Source organism: Coregonus clupeaformis, chromosome 18 (genome assembly GCF_020615455.1).
Source record: "Coregonus clupeaformis isolate EN_2021a chromosome 18, ASM2061545v1, whole genome shotgun sequence".
NCBI classification, from domain to species: Eukaryota; Metazoa; Chordata; class Actinopteri; order Salmoniformes; family Salmonidae; genus Coregonus; species Coregonus clupeaformis.
In genome coordinates, this window is record NC_059209.1 from 41,910,189 (window position 1) to 41,926,915 (window position 16,727).

At 40.2% G+C, this 16,727-nt stretch overlaps 1 non-coding gene across 1 annotated transcript; it reads right to left on the reverse strand.

Moving 5' to 3' along the window:
- Positions 1-14,162: 14,162 nt before the first annotated feature.
- On the reverse strand, positions 14,163-14,243 carry trnae-uuc. The gene has a single exon. It is a non-coding gene; the product is annotated as a tRNA-Glu (tRNA).
- Positions 14,244-16,727: the final 2,484 nt, after the last annotated feature.

A 16,727-nucleotide genomic window follows, 5' to 3' on the forward strand; every position in this document is an offset into this window, starting at 1 on the left:
AGGAAGTATAATTTGTCCCCAGATGATCATTCGCTTCTTTAAAAAAAATAAGCTGTGGATTGTTTTAAATCACAAGCGCATAGCCTACAGTTGGAAGGCCCAACATTTGGGCAGCGGGCGCGGCAAATACCAAATAGATGATTGTTGAGTTGAGACTGTCAGTGAAAAGCAGCTGAAAAAGGCCCAGGCATATCACAATATTTCAAAATACAGTCACGGGAAAACATAGTTTGGAAAGCAAATGGCTATTGCTGTAAAGAGAAGACAATGAAAATACTCTAATCTGTCTTTTAGTTATCAAAATGATTCTCAATATGAGCAAATAGTAGCCTATCTTATTGGCACCAGCGGAGAGCATCTTCCATATCCCAGGTGAGTGCGCTGTGCGCATATTCACTCTTTATCATTGGGTCAGTCAGTGCCACTTGAAACTTTGTTATTGGACATTATTTTGCTCCTTCAGGTTAGGTGGACTTCATATTGTACAAGTTGTCTCCCCATTTCATAGGTCTGGATTAGATGGTTGAAGACAAGGTCGTTTTTATTTATCTGTTTGTCAGTGTCAGCAGTAGCCTATTGGTCAATACTACCCTGTAATTTTTGTTGTATTCTTTAAAAACGATTCTGCTAATGTCTCCAGACATAAAGTGTAGTAGAATTGCATGAAATGTGTTTATAAACACAATAAGAAAGGAGAAGAAACGTACAGTGCCTTCAGAAAGACTAATATATACTAATATATCTTGATTAGATAATTATTCAACCCCCAGAGTCAATACATGTTAGAATCACCTTTGGCAGTGATTACAGCTGTGAGTCTTTCTGGGTAGGTCTCTAAGACCTTTCCACACCTGGATTGTGCAACATTTGCCCAATATTCTTTTCAAAATTCTTCAAGCTCTGTCAAATTGGTTTTGCCGTAGATTTTTAAGCAGATTTTAGTCAAAATTGTAACTCGGCCACTCAGGAACATTCACTGTCTTCTTGGTAAGCAACTCCAGTGTAGATTTGCCCATGTGTTTTAGGCTATTGTCCTGCTGAAAGGTGAATTCATCTTCCAGGGTCTGGTGGAAAGCAGACTGAACCAGGCTTTCCTCTAGGATTTTCCTGTGCTTAGCTCCATTCCGTAATTTTTTTTATCCTGAAAAAATCCACAGTCCTTAATGATTACAAGCATACCCATAACATGATGCAGCCACCACTATGCTTGAAAATATGGAGAGTGGTACTCAGAAATGTGTTGTATTGGATTTGCCCCAAACATGACACTTTGTATTCAGGAAAAAAAGTTAATTGCTTTGCCACATTTTTTGCAGTATTAGTTTAGTGCCTTGTTGCAAACAGGATGCATGTTTTGGAATATTTTTATTCTGTACAGGTTTCCTTCTTTTCACTCTGTCAATTAGGTTAATATTGTGGAGTAACTACAATGTTATTGATCCATCCTCAGTTTCTCTAATCACAGCCATTAAACTCTGTAACTGTTTTAAAGTCACCATTGGCCTCATGGTGAATACCTTGAGCGGTTTCCTTCCTCTCCGGCAACCGAGTTAGGAAGGATGCCTGTATCTTTGTAGTGACTGGGTGTATTGATACACCATCCAAAGTGCAATTAATAACTTCACCATGCTCAAAGGGAAATTCATTGTCTGCTTTTTTTGAAGGGGTTACCCATCTACCAATAGGTGCCCTTCTTTGGGAGGTATTGGAAAACCTCCTTGGTCTTTGTGGTTAAATCTGTGTTTTAAATTCATTTCAGCTTTTCATTTTCAATTAATTAGTAAACATTTCGAAAAACATGATTTCATTACATTTACATTTACATTGACCTCCCGAGTGGCGCAGTGGTCTAAGGCACTGCATCGCAGTGCTAGCTGTGCTACTAGAGATCCTGGTTCGAATGCAGGCTCTGCTGTAGCCGGCCACAACCGGGAGACCAATGGGGCGGCGCACAATTGTCCCAGGGTAGGGGAGGGAATGGCTGGCAGGGAGGTAGCGAGGGGCCAGTATGATAAAATAATAATAATGTATGCACTAACTGTAAGTCGCTCTGGATAAGAGCGTCTGCTAAATGACGTAAATGAAAAACATGATTTCACTATGACATTATGGGGTATTTTATGTGGACCAGTGACAAAAACTCTCAATTTAATCCATTTTAAATTCAGGCTTTAACACAACAAAATGTGGAAAAGGTCAAGGGGTGTGAATACTTTCTGAAGTCACTGTATCTTATATAGTCTATAGCCTACTCTACGCCACTACACGCTCAGCCATGCATTGAACCCTGCCGTATTTTTTGCGAACAGTGATTGAGTTATATTATTAGCCTAAATTATGGCTATCCAATCTACTCATCACCTTAGGAATAGTAGCCTATCTTACGTAAGTCTGCAAATGATAAATACAGTGCCTTGCAAAAGTATTCATCCCCAATGGCATTTTTCCTATTCTATTGCATTACAACCTGTAATTTAAATGGATTTTTTTGGGATTTCATGTAATGGACATACACAAAATAGTCCAAATTGGTGAAGTGAAATGAAAAAAAATAACTTCTTTCAAAAAATTCAAAGAAATAAATAACAGAAAAGTGGTGTGTATACAGTGGGGAAAAAAGTATTTAGTCAGCCACCAATTGTGCAAGTTCTCCTACTTAAAAAGATGAGAGAGGCCTGTAATTTTCATCATAGGTACACGTCAACTATGACAGACAAAATGAGAAAAAAAAATCCAGAAAATCACATTGTAGAATTTTTAATGAATTTATTTGCAAGTTGTGGTGGAAAATAAGTATTTGGTCAATAACAAAAGTTTCTCAATACTTTGTTATATACCATTTGTGTCACACCCTGGCTCTGGGGACTCTATATGTTGAGCCAGGGTGTGTAAGTTCTATGTGTTTTTGTTCTATGGTGTATTCTATGGGTGCTATTTCTATGTTGGCCAGAGTGGCTCCCAATCAGAGGCAACGAGTGTCAGCTGTGGCTGGTTGGCTCTGATTGGGAGCCATATTTAAACTGTCTGTTTTCCCTTTGTGTTTGTGGGATCTTGTTCCGTTTGGTTTGTTTCCGTGTCGGTTGTGCTAGACCGAGGACGTCACGTTTTTGTTTTGTTGTTTTGTTCGTGCATTCATTATATAAATAAAATATGTTTGCAACTAACGCTGCGCATTGGTCCTCTGTTCCCGACGATCGTGACAATTTGTTGGCAATGACACAGGTCTTCACAAGGTTTTCACACACTGTTGCTGGTATTTTGGCCCATTCCTCCATGCAGATATCCTCTAGAGCAGTGATGTTTTGGGGCTGTCGCTGGGTAACACAGACTTTCAACTCCCTCCAAAGATTTTCTATGGGGTTGAGATCTGGAGACTGGCTAGGCCACTCCAGGACCTTGAAATGCTTCTTACGAAGCAACTCCTTCGTTGCCCGGGCGGTGTGTTTGGGATCATTGTCATGCTGAAAGACCCAGCCACGTTTCATCTTCAATGCCCTTGCTGATGAAAGGAGGTTTTCACTCAAAATCTCACGATACATGGCCCCATTCATTCTTTCCTTTACACGGATCAGTCGTCCTGGTCCCTTGCAGAAAAACAGCCCCAAAGCATGATGTTTCCACCCCCATGCTTCACAGTAGGTATGGTGTTCTTTGGATGCAACTCAGCATTCTTTGTCCTCCAAACACGACAAGTTGAGTTTTTACCAAAAAGTTATATTTTGGTTTCCTCTGACCATATGACATTCTCCCAATCCTCTTCTGGATAATCCAAATGCACTCTAGCAAACTTCAGACGGGCCTGGACATGTACTGGCTTAAGCAGGGGGACACGTCTGGCACTGCAGGATTTGAGTCCCTGGCGGCGTAGTGTGTTACTGATGGTAGGCTTTGTTACTTTGGTCCCAGCTCTCTGCAGGTCATTCACTAGGTCCCCCCTTGTGATCATTTTGACCCCACGGGGTGAGATCTTGCGTGGAGCCCCAGATCGAGGGAGATTATCAGTGGTCTTGTATGTCTTCCATTTCCTAATAATTGCTCCCACAGTTGATTTCTTCAAACCAAGCTGCTTACCTATTGCAGATTCAGTCTTCCCAGCCTGGTGCAGGTCTACAATTTTGTTTCTGGTGTCCTTTGACAGCTCTTTGGTCTTGGTCATAGTGGAGTTTGGAGTGTGACTGTTTGAGGTTGTGGACAGGTGTCTTTTATACTGATAACAAGTTCAAACAGGTGCCATTAATACAGGTAATGAGTGGAGGAGAGAGGAGTCTCTTAAAGAAGAAGTTACAGGTCTGTGAGAGCCAGAAATCTTGCTTGTTTGTAGGTGACCAAATACTTATTTTCCACCATAATTTGAAAAAATAAATTCATTAAAAATCCTACAATGTGATTTTCTGGATTTTTTTTCTCAATTTGTCTGTCATAGTTGATGTGTACCTATGATGAAAATTACAGGCCTCTCTCATCTTTTTAAGTGGGAGAACTTGCACAATTGGTGGCTGACTAAATACTTTTTTTCCCCACTGTATCTATTCACCCCCTTTGCTATGAAGCCCCTAAATAAGATCTGGTGCAACCAATTACCTTCAGAAGTCACATAATTAGTTAAATAAAACCCACCTGTGTGCAATCTAAGTGTCACATGATATGTCACATGATCTCAGTATATATACACCTGTTCTGAAAGGCCCCAGAGTCTGCAACACCACTAAGCAAGGGGCACCACCAAGTAAGCGCCACCATGAAGACCAAGGAGCTCTCCAAACAGGTCAGGGACAAAGTTGTGGAGAAGTACAGATCAGGGTTGGGTTATAAAAAAATATCAAAAACGTTGAACATCCCACAGAGCACCATTAAATCCATTATTAAAAAATGGAAAGAATATGGCACCACAACAAACCTGCCAAGAGAGGGCCGCCCACCAAAACTCACGGACCAGGCAAGGAGGGCATTAAAGGAGGGCTGCAAAGCTCCACAGCTGAGATTGGAGTATCTGTCCATAGGACCACTTTAAACCGTACACTCCACAGAGCTGGGCTTTACGGAAGAGTGGCCAGAAAAAAGCCATTGCTTAAAGAAAAAAATAAGCAAACACTTTTGGTGTTCGCCAAAGGGCATGTGGGAAACTCCCCAAACATATGGAAGAAGGAACTCTGGTCAGATTAGACTAAAATTGAGCTTTTTGCCATCAAGGAAAACGCTATGTCTGGTGCAAACCCAACACCTCTCATCACCCCGAGAACACCATCCCCACAGTGAAGCATGGTGGTGGCAGCATCATGCTGGGGGGATGTTTTTAATCGGCAGGGACTGCGAAACTGGTCACAATTGAAGGAATGATGGATGGTGCTAAATACAGGGAAATTCTTGAGGGAAACCTGTTTCAGTCTTCCAGAGATTTGAGACTGGGACGGAGGTTCACCTTCCAGCAAAACAATGACCCTAAGCATACTGCTAAAGCAACACTCGAGTGGTTTAAGGGGAAACATTTAAATGTCTTGGAATGGCCTAGTCAAAGCCCAGACCTCAATCCAATTGAGAATCTGTGGTATGACTTAAAGATTGCTGTACACCAGCGGAAATCATCCATCTTGAAGGAGCTGGAGCAGTTTTGCCTTGAATAATGGGCAAAAATCCCAGTGGCTAGATGTGCCAAGCTTATAGAGACATACCCCAAGAGACTTGCAGCTGTAATTGCTGCAGAAGGTGGGTCTTCAAAGTATTGACTTTGGTGGCGGTGAACAGTTATGCACGCTCAAGTTTTTTTTGATTTTTTTTATTATTTCTTGTTTGTTTCACCATAAAAAATTATATTTTGCATCTTGAAAGTGGTAGGCATGTTGTGTAAATCAAATGATACAAAAAAAAATCCATTTTAATTCCAGGTTGTAAGGCAACAAAATAGGAAACATTCCAAGGGGGGTGAATATACATCCTTACAATCTATTTACGATCCACATTTCTAACATAAATAAATTAAAGATTCTACTTGCGACAATATAGATAATGTATTTATGTAGATGTTACTGTAATGTTGTGTCCCATGTTATAGCCAGGAATTTGTCTTGTCTATAATATTGTTGTCACCATACAAATAATAACACATTTGTTGATTTGTTTATTACGTGTGAATAAAATTGAATACATATTGTAGGCTACACATGGGTTATTCTTGGGGATTTCTACACTGGCAATGTCCAGGAAACTGTCCTTTAAAACGCCCTAGAGACGATTTCCGCATAATAAAAAAGTCCCCATAAAAATCTGTCAGTTTAAACTAGAGATATCTGGTGTCTTGCATTGGATGCATCTCAATCCACCACATCCGCCGATGTCTCACTTCCACATCTACGGTGTTTGTCAGACCATGAGGCATCCTGAAAATCGTTTTTTTGCACAAAATCGTCTGTAGCGTCCGAATGGTTTGGCCTAAAAACTAGTATGACTCCTCTATGGAAAGATGAGACTCTCACTCTTAGGATGGTGTTCTCCACAAGTGCCTTGGGACAGACGATCTGCCAACTTCTGTCTGTAGTGTCCGAACAGTTTGGGCTACACACTAATATGACCCCTCTCCAACATCACAAACACGTACATGTTGGTTATTTTGCTCTAGGACACCCACAGGCCTCACAAGACTCATCTGAAGGTCCCGGGTACCAGTTGAAAAAGTGAATGGAAGTATAGTATACAGTGCATTCGGAAAGTATTCAGACCTCTTGACTTTTTCCACATTTTGTTACGTTAGAGCCTTATTCAATTTTTTTTTTTTTTTTATGTTTTCCTCAATGTACACACAATGCCCCATAATGACAAAGCAAAAACAGGTTTTTAGAAATGTTTGCAAACTTATTAAAATTATATAAATTATATTTATCATAGTAAACGAAAACTGAAACGAAAACTAATCATGAAAAAACAATTTCGTAAACTGAAATAAAATAAGTAACAAACCCATTTGAAGAACTAAAACTATACTGAAACTCTTATATATAACTCCAGAACTAACTACAATAAAAACCATCATGAATTATGTTCAGTTTTAGTTTTTTTCTCACAAAATGTTGGGCAAAAATAAAATGGGGTTTTCAAGTTCTGAATCTGGGGGTTCACAGATACTTGAGGTACCGCCTAGCAGCGCATTTTGTACTCTATCCATTTGCCCCTCCCTACCTTCAGGCTATGCTCAAACCCGAGCAGTCCACCCCTGGTCTCTTGGCTCAGCTCCCACTCAGCCCAGTCCAAGCTCTTCTCTGTGTTGGCACCCAAATGGTGGAACCAGCTTCCCCCTGAAGCTAGAACAGCAGAGTCCCTGCCCTTCTTCCGAAAGCACCTGAAACCCTACCTTTTCAAAGAGTATCTTAAATAAAATAATTCCCCTCCTCACCTCCAAAAAAAACTTTCCTGAACCAACACTTGCAATTGACTCCCCCTTCCCCCCTTTCTAGCTCTGACTTTGCTAATAGCTACTTTAATGAGGAGAAGTGTTCTTACTATGCCTGTGATACAGTGGCTTGCGAAAGTATTCACCCCCCTTGGAATTTTTCCTATTTTGTTGCCTTACAACCTGGAATCTAAATGGATTTTTGTGGGGTTTGTATCATTTGATTTACACAACATGCCTACCACTTTGAAGATGCAAAATATATTTTTGTGTGAAACAAACAAGAAATAAGACAAAAAAACAGAAAACTTGATTTTTATGAGGGAAATAAGCATGCAGTTTACCAATAAAATGGTCTGATGGTGATGTGGATCTACTCGGAATACATGGGCGGAGGATTAGGGTTAAGGCGTTCAGAACGAAGCGTGGGTTTATCCCGAATGTGTTTGCTAAATGAAATAAATGAAATCTCACTCCAATACATTTTAATAGAAAGTTAGAAAAAATAAGATCTTGCTACCATGGAAAGGTAAATACCTGTCAATTTGTGGAAAAATAATATTGATTAACTCTTTAGTATTATCCCAGTTTACCTATTTGCTTATGGTCTTGCCTACAGCTAGCGAACAATATTTTAAATTATATGAGAAAAAAAGATTCCATTTTATTTGGAACGGCAAGCCAGACAAAATTAAACAGGCCTATTTATATAATGAATATGAATTCAGAGGACAGAAATTATTAAATATTAAAGCATTAGACCTATCACTAAAAGCTACAAAAGTTATATTTAAATCCGAACTGGTTCTCTATCAAATTAGTAAGATTGTCTCACACAATGTTCAAGAATGGCCTTTTTCCCTTTATTCAGATTACAACCTCACACTTTCAGTTATTTGAAAAGGAAATAATCTCCCATTTTTTTTTATTTTTTTTTATTATTATTTCACCTTTATTTAACCAGGTAAACCAGTTGAGAACAAGTTCTCATTTACAACTCAAGACCTGGCCAAGATAAAGCAAAGAAAGTGATAAAAACAACAACACAGAGTTACATAAGTAAAACAAAACAAAGTCAAAAATACAACAGAAATAAATATATATACAGTGTGTGTGCAAATGTAGCAAGTTAGGGAGGTAAGGCAATAAATAGGCTATAGTGCAAAATAATTACAATTAGTATTAACACTGGGTAGATGTGCAAGAGATGTGTGCAAATAGAGATACTGGGGTACAAATTAGCAAAATAAATAACAATATAGGGATGAGGGTAGTTGGGCGGCTAATTTCAGATGGGCTGTGTACAGGTGCAGTGATCGGTAAGGTGCTCTGACAACTGATGCTTAAAGTTAGTGAGGGAGATAAGTGTCTCAGCTTCAGAGATTTTTGCAATTTGTTCCAGTCATTGGCAGCAGAGAACTGGAAGGAATGGCGGCCAAAGGAGGTGTTGGCTTTGGGGATGACCAGTGAGATATACCTGCTGGAGCGCATACTACGGGTGGGTGTTGCTATGGTGACCAATGAGCTAAGATAAGGCGGGTTTGCCTAGCAGGGATTTATAGATGGCCTGGAGCCAGTGAGTTTGGCTGGCGGTGATATGTAGTGAGGACCAGCCAACAAGAGCGTACAGGTCACAGTGGTGGGTAGTATATGGGGCTTTGGTGACAAAACGGATGGCACTGTGATAGACTACATCCAACTTGCTGAGTAGAGTGTTGGAGGCTATTTTGTAAATGACATCGCCAAGTCAAGGATCGGTAGGATAGTCAGTTTTACGAGGGCATGTTTGGCAGCAGGAGTGAAGGAGGCTTTTTTGCAATAGGAAGCTGATTCTAGATTTAACTTTGGATTGGAGATTCTTAATGTGAGTCTGGAAGGAGAGTTTACAGTCTAACCAGACACCTAGGTATTTGTAGTTGTCCACATAATCTAGGTCAGACCCGGCCGAGAGTAGTGATTCTAGTCGGGTGGGCGCGGGTGCAAGCAGCGTTCGGTTGAAGAGCATGCATTTAGTTTTACTAGTGTTTAAGAGCAGTTGGAGGCTACTGAAGGAGGTGTTGTATGGCATTGAAGCTCGTTTGGAGGTTTGTTAACACAGTGTCCAATGAAGGGCCAGATGTATACAAAATGGTGTTCGTCTGCGTAGAGGTGGATCTGAGAGTCACCAGCAGCAAGAGTGACGTCATTGATATACACAGAGAAAAGAGTCGGCCCAAGAATTGAACCCTGTGGTACCCCCTTAGAGACTGCCATAGGTCCAGACAACAGGCCCTCCGATTTGACACATTGAACTCTATCAGAGAAGTAGTTGGTGAACCAGGCGAGGAGTCATTTGAGAAACCAAGGCTATTTAGTCTGCCAATAAGAATGCGGTGGTTGACAGAGTCGGAAAGCCTTGGCAAGGTCAGAAAACGGGCTGCACAGTACTGTCTATTATCGATCGCGCGGTTATAATATCGTTTAGGACCTTGAGCGCGGCTGAAGTGCACCCATGACCAGCTCGAAACCGGATGCATGCAGCGGAGAAGGTACGGTGGGATTCAAATAGGTGATCTGTTTGTTAACTTGGCTTTTAAAAATGTTTGAAAGGCAGGGCAGGATGGATATGGGTCTGTAACAGTTTGGATCTAGAGTGTCACCCCCTTTGAAGAGGGGGATGACCGCTGCAGCTTTCAAACTCTGGGGATCTCAGACGCGTTACGAAAGAGAGGTTGAACAGGCTAGTAATAGGGGTTGCGATTTCAGCGGCTAGTTTTAGAAAGAAAGGGTCCAGATTGTCTGGCCCAGATGATTTGTAGGGGTCCAGATTTTGCAGCTCTTTCAGAACATCAGCTGTCTGGATTTGTGTGGAAGGAGAAGCGGGGGGGCATGGGCAAGGTGCAGCGGAGGGTGCAGAGCTGGTGGCCGGGGTAGTGGTAGCCAGGTGGAAAGCATGGCCAGCCGTAGCAAAATGCTTGTTGAAATTCTCGATTATTGTAGATTGATCGGTGGTGATAGTGTTTCCTAGCCTCAGTGCAGTGGGCAGCTGGGAGGAAGTGCTCTTATTTTCCATGGACTTTACAGTGTCCCAAAACTTTTTGGAGTTAGTGCTACAAGATACAAATTTCTGTTTGAAAAAAAGTTAGCCTTTGCTTTCCTAACTGCTTGTGTATATTGGTTCCTAACTTCCCTGAAAAGTTGCATATCGCTGGGGCTATTTGATGCTAATGCAGTACGCCACAGATATCACTATTTCTAAAACAAGCCAGAAACGACAGAACAAATAATGCAACAAATATTGTGGTTAAACTCAAATATACTAATTGATAAAAAACACTTTTTTTTTTGACAAAATGTTTAAAAAATGTATAATCTTCGTAAATGATATCATTGGTAGGACTGGTAGAGTTATGTCGCACATGCAGCTAACAAAAACATTTGGAAATGTCTGCTCTAACCAAAATTACAACCAAATAATTGCAGCATTACCGCAAAAATGGAAGAGGAAAGTGGAAGGGTGGAAATGTAAGGAACTTGTCTGTCGGCCCTGCATTAAAGAACATAATTGGTTAATGAAAACTGTGATAAATAAGTTTCATTTAAGGACCAAATGATTGACAGCCATCCCATATAGATTGCAAAATAGTTGGGAAGAGATTTTTGACGTACCGATCCCATGGCATAGTGTTTATGAACTGATACGCAAAACGACGCCGGATTCAAAACTTTTTTTAAATTATTATATAAAATTCTTGCTACCAATAGAATGTTATTTATATGGGGGATACAATCTTCCCAGCTCTGCAGATTTTGCTACGAAGAAACAGAATCATTAGGTCATTTGTTTTGGTACTGTCCATTTGTAGCTTGTTTTTGGACACATGGCTGGCTAAAGGATTGCAATATTTACCTGGAGCTAACCCTGCAAATAGCATTACTGGGTGATCTGAAAAGTCATAGTCAATCGATCAATAATATAATAATATTTTTAGCAAAAATGTTTATTTTCAATTTACAATCTGTAGAAACAATGAGAATAGAAAGGTTCAGAACTTTTGTAAAACACCACAGTACAGTTGAAAAATATATGGCAAATAGAAATCCAATATGGATGGTGTTAAGAGATAGATGGGTGGTGTTGAATGGAGTTGAAGGATGGGACTAATAACAACTAATAACAACTTATAACAACAAGATAACTAATAATGTAAGCATAGTGTGTCCATAATAAGTATATTTACATTTACATTTTAGTCATTTAGCAGACGCTCTTATCCAGAGCGACTTACAGTTAGTGAGTGCATACATTTTTCACGCTGGTATATAGGTTATAGGTTGAGAGCTTTTGTGAAAGAGCACAGTTAGAAAGATATGGCATATAGAAACAAACCGGATGGACATCATGAAAATGATTGGAGAGGTTGAGGGTAGAGGAAGTTCAGGAGTAAAAACAAACAAAATAGAATTATTGTAAAATTGATTGTCCATAAAATGTATATAGTATGTATAAGCTGGAAGTAGAGGCCTAAGCATTGTTGTTCACTAGATTACTCCAATTAGGGAAGGGGTAGTGGGGTTGGAAAGTAATAAATGGAAATATATTTTAAAAAATGAAATGTATATGTATGTATGTATGTATGTACAGTGGGGAAAAAAGGATTTAGTCAGCCACCAATTGTGCAAGTTCTCCACTTAAAAAAGATGAGAGAGGCCTGTAATTTTCATCATAGGTACACGTCAACTATGACAGACAAAATGAAAAAAAAAAAATCCAGAAAATCACATTGTAGGATTTTTATGAATTTATTGGCAAATTATGGTGGAAAATAAGTATTTGGTCAATAACAAAAGTTTCTCAATACTTTGTTATATACCCTTTGTTGGCAATGACACAGGTCAAACGTTTTCTGTAAGTCTTCACAAGGTTTTCACACACTGTTGCTGGTATTTTGGCCCATTCCTCCATGCAGATCTCCTCTAGAGCAGTGATGTTTTGGGGCTGTCGCTGGGCAGCACACGGACTTTCAACTCCCCTCAAAGATTTTCTATGGGGTTGAGATCTGGAGACTGGCTAGGCCACTCCAGGACCTTGAAATGCTTCTTCACGAAGCCACTCCTTCGTTGCCCGGGCGGTGTGTTTGGGATCATTGTCATGCTGAAAGACCCAGCCACGTTTCATCTTCAATGCCCTTGCTGATGGAAGGAGGTTTTCACTCAAAATCTCACGATACATGGCCCCATTCATTCTTTCCTTTACACTGATCAGTCGTCCTGGTCCCTTTGCAGAAAACCAGCCCCAAAGCATGATGTTTCCACCCCCATGCTTCACAGTAGGTATGGTGTTCTTTGGATGCAACTCAGCATTCTTTGTCCTCCAAACACGACGAGTTGAGTTTTTACCAAAAAGTTATATTTTGGTTTCATCTGACCATATGACATTCTCCCAATCCTCTTCTGGATCATCCAAATGCACTCAAGCCAACTTCAGACGGGCCTGGACATGTACTGGCTTAAGCAGGGGGACACGTCTGGCACTGCAGTATTTGAGTCCCTGGCGGCGTAGTGTGTTAATGATGGTAGGCTTTGTTACTTTGGTCCCAGCTCTCTGCAGGTCATTCACTAGGTCCCCCCGTGTGATTCTGGGATTTTTGCTCACCGTTCTTGTGATCATTTTGACCCCACGGGGTGAGATCTTGCGTGGAGCACCAGATCGAGGGAGATTATCAGTGGTCTTGTATGTCTTCCATTTCCCTAATAATTGCTCCCACAGTTGATTTCTTCAAACCAAGCTGCTTACCTATTGCAGATTCAGTCTTCCCAGCCTGGTGCAGGTCTACAATTTTGTTTCTGGTGTCCTTTGACAGCTCTTTTGGTCTTGGACATAGTGGAGTTTGGAGTGTGACTGTTTGAGGTTGTGGACAGGTGTCTTTTATACTGATAACAAGTTCAAACAGGTGCCATTAATACAGGTAACGAGTGGAGAGACAGAGGAGCCTCTTAAAGAAGAAGTTACAGGTCTGTGAGAGCCAGAAATCTTGCTTGTTTGTAGGTGACCAAATACTTATTTTCCACCATAATTTGCAAATAAATTCATTAAAAATCCTACAATGTGATTTTCTGGAGAAAAAATTCTCAATTTGTCTGTCATAGTTGACGTGTACCTATGATGAAAATTACAGGCCTCTCTCATCTTTTTAAGTGGGAGAACTTGCACAATTGGTGGCTGACTAAATACTTTTTTTTCCCCACTGTATGTACAGTTGAAGTCTGAAATTTACATACACCTTAGCCAAATTCCTGACATTTAATCCTAGTAAAAATTCCCTGTCTTAGGTCAGTTAGGATCACCACTTTATTTAAAGAATGTGAAATGTCAGAATAATAGTAGAGATAATTATTTCTTTCAGCTTTTATTTCTTTCATCACATTCCCAGTGGGTCAGAAGTTTACATACACTCAATTAGTATTTGGTAGCATTGCCTTTAAATTGTTTAACTTGGGTCAAACGTTTCGGGTAGTCTTCCACAAGCTTCCCACAATAAATTGGGTGAATTTTGGCCCATTCCTCCTGACAGAGCTGGTGTAACTGAGTCAGGTTTGTAGGCCTCCTTGCTTGCACACGCTTTTTCAGTTCTGCCCACAAATGTTCTATAGGATTGAGGTCAGGGCTTTGTGATGGCCACTCCAATACATTTACATTTGAGTAATTTAGCAGACGCTCTTATCCAGAGTGACTTACAGTTAGTGAGTGCATACATTATTATTATTATTTTATTTATGTTAAAATAAAATAAAATCATACTGGCCCCCCGTGGGAATCGAACCCACAACCCTGGCGTTGAAAACGCCATGCTCTACCAACTGAGCTACATCCCTGCCGGCCATTCCCTCCCCTACCCTGGACGACGCTGGGCCAATTGTGCGCCGCCCCATGGGTCTCCCGGTCACGGCCGGCTACGACAGAGACTGGATTCGAACCAGGATCTCTAGTGCCTTGACTTTGTTGTCCTTAAACCATTTTGCCACAACTTTGGAAGTATGCTTGGGGTCATTGTCCATTTGGAAGACCCATTTGCGACCAAGCTTTAACCTCCTGACTGATGTCTTGAGATGTTGCTTCAATATATCCACATAATTTTCCTTCCTCATGATGTCATCTATTTTGTGAAGTGCACCAGTCCCTCCTGCAGCAAAGCATCCCCACAGCATGATGCTGCCACACCCGTGCTTCACGGTTGGGATGGTGTTCTTCGGCTTGCAACACCCCCTTTTTCTTCCAAACATAACAATGGTCATTACGGCAAAACAGTTATATTTTTGTTTCATCAGACCAGAGGACATTTCTCCAAAAAGTACGATCTTTGTCCCCATGTGCAGTTGCAAACCGTAGTCTGGCTTTTTTATGGCGGTTTTGGAGCAGTGGCTTCTTCCTTGCTGAGCGGCCTTTCAGGTTATGTCGATATAGGACTCGTTTTACTGTGGATATAGATACTTTTGTACCTGTTTCTTCCAGAATCTTCACAAGGTCCTTTGCTGTTGTTCTGGGATTGATTTGCACTTTTCACACCAAAGTACGTTCATCTCTAGGAGACAGAATGCGTCTCCTTCCTGAGCGGTATGACGGCTGCGTGGTCCCATGGTGTTTATACTTGCGTACTATTGTTTGTACAGATGAACATGGTACCTTCAGGTGTTTGGAAATTGCTCCCAATGATGAACCAGACTTGTGGAGGTCTACAAAACATTTTCTGAGGTCGTGGCTGATTTATTTTGCTTTTCCCATGATGTCAAGCAAAGAGGCACTGAGTTTGAAGGTAGGCTTTGAAATACATCCACAGGTACACCTCCAATTGACTCAAATGATGTCAATTAGCCTATCAGAAGCTTCTAAAACCATGACATCATTTTCTGGAATTTTCCAAGCTGTTTAAAGGCACAGTCAACTTAGTGTATGTAAACTTCTGACCCACTGGAATTGTGATACAGTGAATTATAAGTGAAATAATCTGTCTGTAAACAATTGTTGGAAAAATGACTTGTGTCATGCACAAAGTAGATGTCCTAACCGACTTGCCAAAACTATAGTTTGTTAACAAGAAATTTGTGGAGTGGTTGAAAAACGAGTTTTAATGACTCCAACCTAAGTGTAAGTAAACTTCCGACTTCAACTGTATGTATGTATATATTTATATATATTTGCGAGAAGAAAAAAAACATTATTGATGGAAGGTACAATCTATCTGCAATATTAAAGCTGATCTACCCCCTAAAAAAAAATAACATTTAAAAAAACAACAACTAGTAAATCAGATCTGAAAACTAACTGAAACTAAACTGAATTTCAAATTCAAATCTTAAAACGAATAGAAATAAAAACTAATATAAAAACACAAAACTATAATAACCTTGCCTGATACCACAAGTCATATCTGATTTAGCTCGAACTCACTGTATGTGACCAAGGTTAAACCTAGGTCTTCTTCATACCAAAAGACTGTGTTAGCCCGCTGAGCTAGCTCAAGCCTAGGTATTAGCTCGGTAGCCAATGCAAGTTTTCAGGTCTCACAGGTAAGGTACACATCACGTGCCCTGGCCTATAGAGACTGGGAAGGAGGCAGAGGCAAAAATGGGGGTCCAATCCGGGACCTGAAGCGTTTTGCATGGATTTCCTGCAATTCATCCGGTTTTTATTAGACATTCATTTCATGGACTTTCTGGTATTATACGTGTCATTCTCAATTATAACACCAGATGTCAGTGTCACCTTATTTTTGTTTATTTGTTTAATTTTTTTTTTTTTTTGTTGTGTCGCCTTAGTTTTTATGAACACTGTCAAGTGACGCATTTGGTCAGAATTGACATTTCTGTGACTGACTTTCATCGCTTTCAGTGGTCAATATTGTCCCAATGCACCACAAAATATACATAAAGCCCACAAAATTAATGTGGTTTATTTTTTATTTTTTATACAATTAACCCCATGTTCTTTTATTAATGAGGACATGACTGAAACCTAATACAGTCTACCCAAGTATTCATTATCATTTTTAACATTGATATCCCTAGTTTATCAATCACGAAAGGTTGTCTGTTGATGATCCTTTATAGCCAATGACCGAAACATTTTTGTTTCTCTCATCCTCCTCATGTCCTCGTCTGCTTTGACTCTGAATTCGATTGTTTCTCCTCGTAAATAGCACATACTAAAACGTCCAATATTGTATCGAGTTAAATGACAAATTATCTGATCAGTGCAATTTATTGATCATGATCAATAATCAACGGGCATGATCTAAACAATTGTGACACATACGGCGAATGTGTTTTTTTTTTTTTTGTCAAACCATAACATTTTATAGAGGTGCGT